Consider the following 6,921-nt stretch of genomic DNA (forward strand, 5'->3'; position numbering starts at 1 on the left):
CGGGAGGCGGAGCTTGCAGTGAGCTGAGATCCGGCCACTGCACTCCAGCCCAGGCGACAGAGCGAGACTCCGTCTCAAAAAAAAAAAAAAAAAAAGCTCACATCCCTGGTGGAGGTGAGACTCCAACCAAGGACCCCCCAGTCCTAGGACTTCCCACCCGACCCCAGGAAGATCTGTAGGCTGAGCCAGCCTGAATCCTGAATCACTTGACCTCAGTCCAGGAAGGCCAAGGCAGTGGCACAGGCAGTACCCACCTCCAGGGCACCTCTGCCTCTGGTGCAGTCCCTCCAGCTCTTGCCCCCACGGCCCAGGGGCAGGCAGGATAGCATTATGCTCTAAGCCAGTGGTTCCCTAAGGGTAATCCCTGGACCAGTAGCATCAGCATTGCCCTGGAAATCTGTTATCAACTAGTACTGTCTGCTGTGGCTATGGAAAGGGAGGAACAGTGCACACTTCGGGAATCTTCCATCCTTTACTTCCAGCAGTGTTATTTGGCAGGGTGCATGCAGAATCAGGGCTAATTGGGGTGATAGAAGAAGCAGATTTATGCTTCATATCCAACTAGTCACCCTCTCAGCCATTCTTCTTCTTTTTGGTGGTGGTGGGGAAGTTTTGATTTTCAATGCCATCAGTGTTCTTTTTTCGTTACGCTGTAAAGTTTAAAAAAACTAGTCAAGTAGGCCAGGCATGGTGGCTCATGCCTATAATCCCAGCATTTTGGGAGGCCGAGGCAGGTGGATCACCTGAGGTCAGCAGTTCGAGACCAGCCTGGCCAATGTGGTGAAACCCCATCTCTACTGAAAATACAAAAACTAGCTGGACATGGTGGCCAGCGCCTGTAATCCCACCTACTCGGGAGGCTGAGGCAGGATAATCACTTGAACCTGGGAGGCGGAGGTTTCAGTGAGCCAAGATTGTGCCATTGCACTCCAGCCTGGTTAAGAGAGCAAGACTTCGTCTCAAACAAACAAACAACAACAACAGAAACTAGTTAGGTAATCCATAAATATATTTCCATTATAAAAACACTCAAGCATTATAGGAACCTAAGAGTTAAACATGAGAGTCTCTCTCCTCCCCATCCCCAATTTCTTTACCCTCCCACCCACTGGTAACCATGGTAAATAGCCTGGGATGGTTTATACACATAAGTGCCATAGAAATTGCTCTTCAACTTGCTTTGTTTACTTGAAGATCACGACATATCAGTGCATAATGATCAACTGCATTCTTTCCTTAAATATAAGTGTACATTTTTGTTTGGACTAGTCACACATTTACAGGGTTCAAAATGGGAAGGACACAGAGAAAATCAGTCACTCCCTCTTCCGAAAGCCATCCTTCAGTTGGTGAAGAAAACTTTGTGACCTTCTCCTTCTCTTTTGCAGGTGCAACTGTCCCCTCTCCCAAACTCCTTGGTACTGACAGCTCTGGGATGGTGTGAGAGGGCAGATATATTGGGGTTGCCATGAAGGGTGGGGCTTAGTCTCTTCTCATTTCTCCTGTTCTCATGGCTGCCTTGAGAGAGAGACCAAGTGGACCCTTGCTTCCTCTCCCTCAGCCCCTAATACCACAGGTTCCTCCTTGGACACGCTTCTGCTGGCAGAGCTGAGCTGGGGAGGTGTTAGGAGTCTCTTGATCTGCATGATATGCGTATCACCCTCTCCATTTTCTTCTCCCAAATGAACTCACACCAGGAAATGGAACAAATCAAGATGGCTGGGGTCAACCAGGAGATCAGTGCAAAAACACAAAGACTCCAACTTCTCATTATTTATACAAATTGCCTGCCCTCCACACATATGTGCAGGACCACATACGCACTCACACACACACACACACACACACACTGAGACACACCCCCAAAAGTGAGCCAAGCCACCTGGCTGGGCCCTCCTCCTGGCACGTGCTTCTTGCTCTGTGTGACCCTGTGCAGGCCTCTCCCAGTCTCTGGGCCTCAGTTTCCACCTCTGTAACCTGAGGGGCTGCAGATTGGGTGTGCAAAGCCCTCTGCAGCTTTCTCAGCCCCAAAACGATCCTGTTCTGGCCTCAGAGACTTTTGGCTACAGTTTTGCTCAGAGAAAGCCTCTGGTCCCTGGTTGCAAGGGCCCCTTTCTTGGGTGTGTGGGGGTGGGGGCTGCTCCGCTCCCTCCCTCCTCCTCCCCAGAGGTCTCGGGGGACCCCCTTCAGTCCACTCTGGAGCCAGGAGCGACATTCACCATTCACTGAGGGCTTCCTTCCTGACTGCCCTCCCCTCAGCAGTGGTCAGTGCAGACCAGCCTGGAGTCCCGCCAACCCAGTCCGGCCCCAGCTTCCGCTCCCCCTCTATGCCCCCGCCAACTTTTCCACCCCTGCCACTCCCACCATTCCTGAGGGTGTGTGAACACAGCTTCTATTTTGAAACCATCAGAGTGTCTCAGCGATCCATTAGAAATGAAGCCATCCTTCTCAGACATCTGTGTGATCCTTTTCACGGCCTCAGCTTAGCCACCACCCACATGAGAGGTTGGACAGAGCAGCAGAGATTAGTGGTTAAGTGCAGGGACTCCAGAACCCACCTGTCTGTGCTTAAATCCTGGATTCCCCTTTTTACTGTTTCGGTGACCTTGGACAGGTTACTTGTCTCTGCCTCAGTTTCCCTGCCTGTAAAAGGGGGCATAATTGTGCCTATCTCATGGGGTTGCGGCACAAACAAGTTAACATAAGCACGTAAAGCACACAGAGCAGCGCGTGACACGTGCTCAGTAAGTGCTGAAAGTGCTGATAGCTCAGTTCACTCGACGCGGACATTCACAGGTGATGCCCTGTGCAGGTGGCAATGACTGAGACGCTGCACCTTTGAGCTCGAAATAGCTGAGATCCTTCGAACGAACGCCATTTCTTCCCACTCCCCCTGTGCAAAGAGGGGCAGACACATGCGTCTGCTGTGACCACAGCCATGTCTCCAGGGAGCCCACACTCAGAGTCTCCAGGGCTGTGGTCCCAGCCAGGACACGGGTGTGCCTGCACACAGAACAGAGAGAAATAAGCTGGCTCGCCTGAGGACAGAGTCTGCCACCTGCCTCACTTTGCCTCCAGAGGGATGGGGGGTGGCACCCTCTCCCAGGAAGCATTTCCTTTACCCTGATTTTACTGGTAGGGTTGGGGGAAGAAAGAGAAAGATTCAGAGACTTGGGGAAAGAAGGAAGTGGATTCTTCCTCAAGAAAACGGGGGAGCCCTTTTCCCAGGGAAGCTGTGAACATTCCCGGTGCTGGAGTGGGTGGCAGCATGGCAATGAGGGAGGGGCAGTCTGAAGGCCCAGGGCAGGCACCAGGCAGGCTGGGTCCACACAGCATCTCGGGTGTGCCTGGACCTGCCGGGGCTGAAAACTGTGCTGCCTCTGCTTAGAGCCCTTTCTCATGGTGGAGACACGACTGGGATGCCACGGACTTCAGGGAGAGGTCTGAAGATGGTGATAGACCACTACCTTCCGGCCCCTAGCGGAAGCTCCCAGCTGCCTGAGGAGAACAAAGAGGTGTAAGCCATTGTGTCTGGAGGAGCCCCCTCTCAGTAAGGCTTCTGCTCACCGGGAGCCCTGGGGCTGGGCAGGCTACCTGGACTACAGTCTCAGCAGCGTCATCCCCTTTCACATCGCATCCCCTGATAAGCCCTACACACTCCCTGGAAAGTAGACACCGTGTCATTTTCACAGGCAAGGAACCGAAGCTTGGAGACATTGTGAGGCGGCCAGGGTCACTCCAAGGGTGAGTGCGCCCGCTCCTCCCTGGCCTCCCTGTGATCTGAGGTTTAGCCTGAGAGAATGCCGCATCCGGCAAAGGGAGCGGAGGAAATGGGAGGCCACAGGGGTTCCACCAGGTGCAGGAAGGAATGATGGAACTGGGGGCCGAGAGAGCACTCCCTTCTACGGCCCCAAACCCTGAGACCCGCAGTGCACAGCTTGAGTTTGGTCCCCTAACGGAGACCTGCCCAGCCTTTTAGGAAGCAGGAAGTGGCAAAGGGAGACACCCATCTCCTTCCAAAGCTGGAGAAATATACCCATTCCAGAGATGGCAAGACTAGGAGGTCAACACCCCTAGGGCAGAAGTAATTCCACTCTGAGTAGTGGGACGTGAGAGTCTTCAAGTTTATGGCCAGCTCCTGAGCTCACTGTGAGGTACCACGCGGAGGAGGGGCCACCTTGAGGAGGAGGGTGGGGTGCTGAAAAGGACAGCCTCCTCCTTCCTCTTCATCTGCCAACAGCAGGACCCAGTAAGGGTTCTAGTTTCAGTCCCCTACCCTGGCCCCTTTCCTCAGTGTTCAATGACTTGGATTACAAAAGCTTATGGACTCGATGAGACATTCTGGCTCACAGCCCCTTCAGTCTGTAATCACTTGGCCCATGGATTCGCCTACAGATCATGGTGATTGTATCCAGGGTATGTGTCTGACCAATGGGGGATTCATTCTTAGGTTAGCCAGTGATTTTTCTGAAGTATGGTTTAAAGAATCTTCTATCTGGGCACGGTGGCTCACGCCTGTAATCCCAGCACTTTGGGAGGCCGAGGTGGATGGATCACCTGAGGTCAGGAGTTCGAGACCAGCCTGGCCAACATGGTGAAACCCCGTTTCTACTAAAAAAAAATTTAAAAATGAGCCAGGTGTGGTGGCAGGCGCCTGTAGTCCCAGCTACTTGGGAGGTTGAGGCAGGAGAATCGTTTGAACCCAGGAGGTGGAGGTTGCAGTGAGCCGAGATCGTGCCACAATGTTCTATCAATTTCAGTAACATCAAATTTGCTAATTGTGTTGTCCAGATCTTGTATATCTCTATTAATTTTTTTTGTCTATGTGTTCTATCAGCTATTGAGAGAGGTATGTCGACCACTGTGGTTACGGAGACTTCTAATTCTGTCAATTTTTGTTTTATATTTATATTTATATATAGTTTATATTTATGTATAGTGACATATATTTATATTTATATATAATTTTCAGTTGTTATTTGGTGTATATAGCTTTATAACTGTAATACTTTTTGTTGGACTCCTTAATCTTTATGAAATGTTCCTCTTTATTTTTTGTAATGCTTCTGCTGTTAAATCTTTGGATATTAGTGTATTAACACCAGCTTTTTTGGTCTGGTTTTGCATGGTGTGATTCTTTCTGTCCTTTTGCTTTCAACCTTTCTGTGATGTTATCTTTAAACTATGTCCCTTGTGAGCAGATTGTAAGGTTTTTTTTTTGTTTTTTGGGTTTTTTTTGAGATGGAGTCTCGCTCTGTCACCCAGGCTGGAGTGCAGTGGTGCAATCTCAGCTCACTGCAAGCTCTGCCTCCCAGGTTCACGCCATTCTCCTGCCTCAGCCTCCCGAGTAGCTGGGACGACAGGTGCCCGCCACCACGCCCGGTTAATTATTTTGTATTTTTAGTAGAGATGGGGTTTCACCGTGTTAGCCAGGATGGTCTCGATCTCCTGACCTTGTGATCCGCCCACCTGGCCTCCCAAAGTGCTGGGATTACAGGTGTGAGCCACCACACCTGGCCACTGCAGTTTATAAGATTTTTTTAAAAAGTAATTATCAGACAATTCTGGGTGTGTGATTCCAGGTTAGTAGGTTTGTTTTTTCCCCTCATACTTTAAAGAGATCATTTCATCATCTCTGGCTTCCATTGTTTCTGTTGATAGAGGGAGTTCTCAGTTTAATTGTTGCTACTTTGAAGTAAAGTGTATTATTTTCCTCTGTCTTTAATATTTTCTCATTACATTTCTTTCTTTCGAAGTTTGACAGTAAGGGGTGTGTGTGTGTGTGTTTTAAGAAAAAAAAAACCAAACTCCAGATTGTATTGGGATTTTACCAGTTTTTAGATGAATGTTTCAGAATTCAAGCCAGTGTCCACTGCTTAGTTTTCAGGTTTACTCCTTCTCTTTTTGTCTGTTTCTCAGTCTTTCCTTATTTTTCATGACACTAAGAGAGTACTGGTCAGGTTATCTGGTCCCATAGTCTGGGTTTATATGATGTTTTTTTCTCTTGATTAGACTGGAGTTCTGGAAAGAACATCAAAGGTAAAGTGCACTTGTCATGTGATTTTGTTTTTTTTTTCTTGTGTGGAGATTCCTGTGTCAAATTTCCTGTGTCAAATTTGCTGGGTTTATTAAGTCTGCGGGTTGATGTGCTTCCTCAGTGTTAGCCAATTATTGGCAGAAGGAATATTGTTCCCGTTCCAGGCTCCATTCCTAGGAGGCATCGCGTGCCTCTGCTGGCCTCTCAGGCTGGTCCAGTGTGTCTGAGAGGCCAGCTAAGCAGGTCTGCACCCATCCTGCAGCTTGGAGCCAAACCGCTCGGAGCCTAAGCCAAACCACCTGAACCACCTAGATCAGCGGGTCCCTAGATGACCTCTAGATGCATGAGCGAGAACAAATGATCCGAGACTTAGTCCCCTGAATTGAAGGCGTGCTTCATTGTTTGCAATAGCCAGCTGATGCAGAGCTGAAACAGCTGACAGTTCTTTCTCTCTCCATCCTGAATAGTGTTCTGGGAACCTGGTACTTACCTCCCTTTCCCAAGCCACAGGTGTCCTCTACCATCCCTCCACTTCTTCTTCTCTCCCGCCTTATCACCCAAGTCTAAAGGCAGTCCCAGATCCAGAGGGCCGTTATTCCCTTGCTCTCAGCTGCATGGTAGGTCCGGGATCCACTCCGCCACCACCCACCAACAGCAACAGCCTCAGGCCCATCCCCTCCCTGGGGCTTGGGGTACAGGGAACAGATGGATATATGGGTGTATATTTCTCAAGTGAAGTGGCACAGGAAACCCCAAATGTTGAGTCCTTAGGTGTAGGATTTTTTGTTCTGTGGGTCAGTGAGTATGGTGAGGCTTAAGCAGAACAGTATTGGGGAAAATTTTCACCCAAATATATTTTCTATAGGGTGGAAAATTACAAAAGG

This window comes from Colobus angolensis, unplaced genomic scaffold, assembly GCF_000951035.1.
Source record: "Colobus angolensis palliatus isolate OR3802 unplaced genomic scaffold, Cang.pa_1.0 Scaffold47, whole genome shotgun sequence".
NCBI lineage: Eukaryota > Metazoa > Chordata > Mammalia > Primates > Cercopithecidae > Colobus > Colobus angolensis.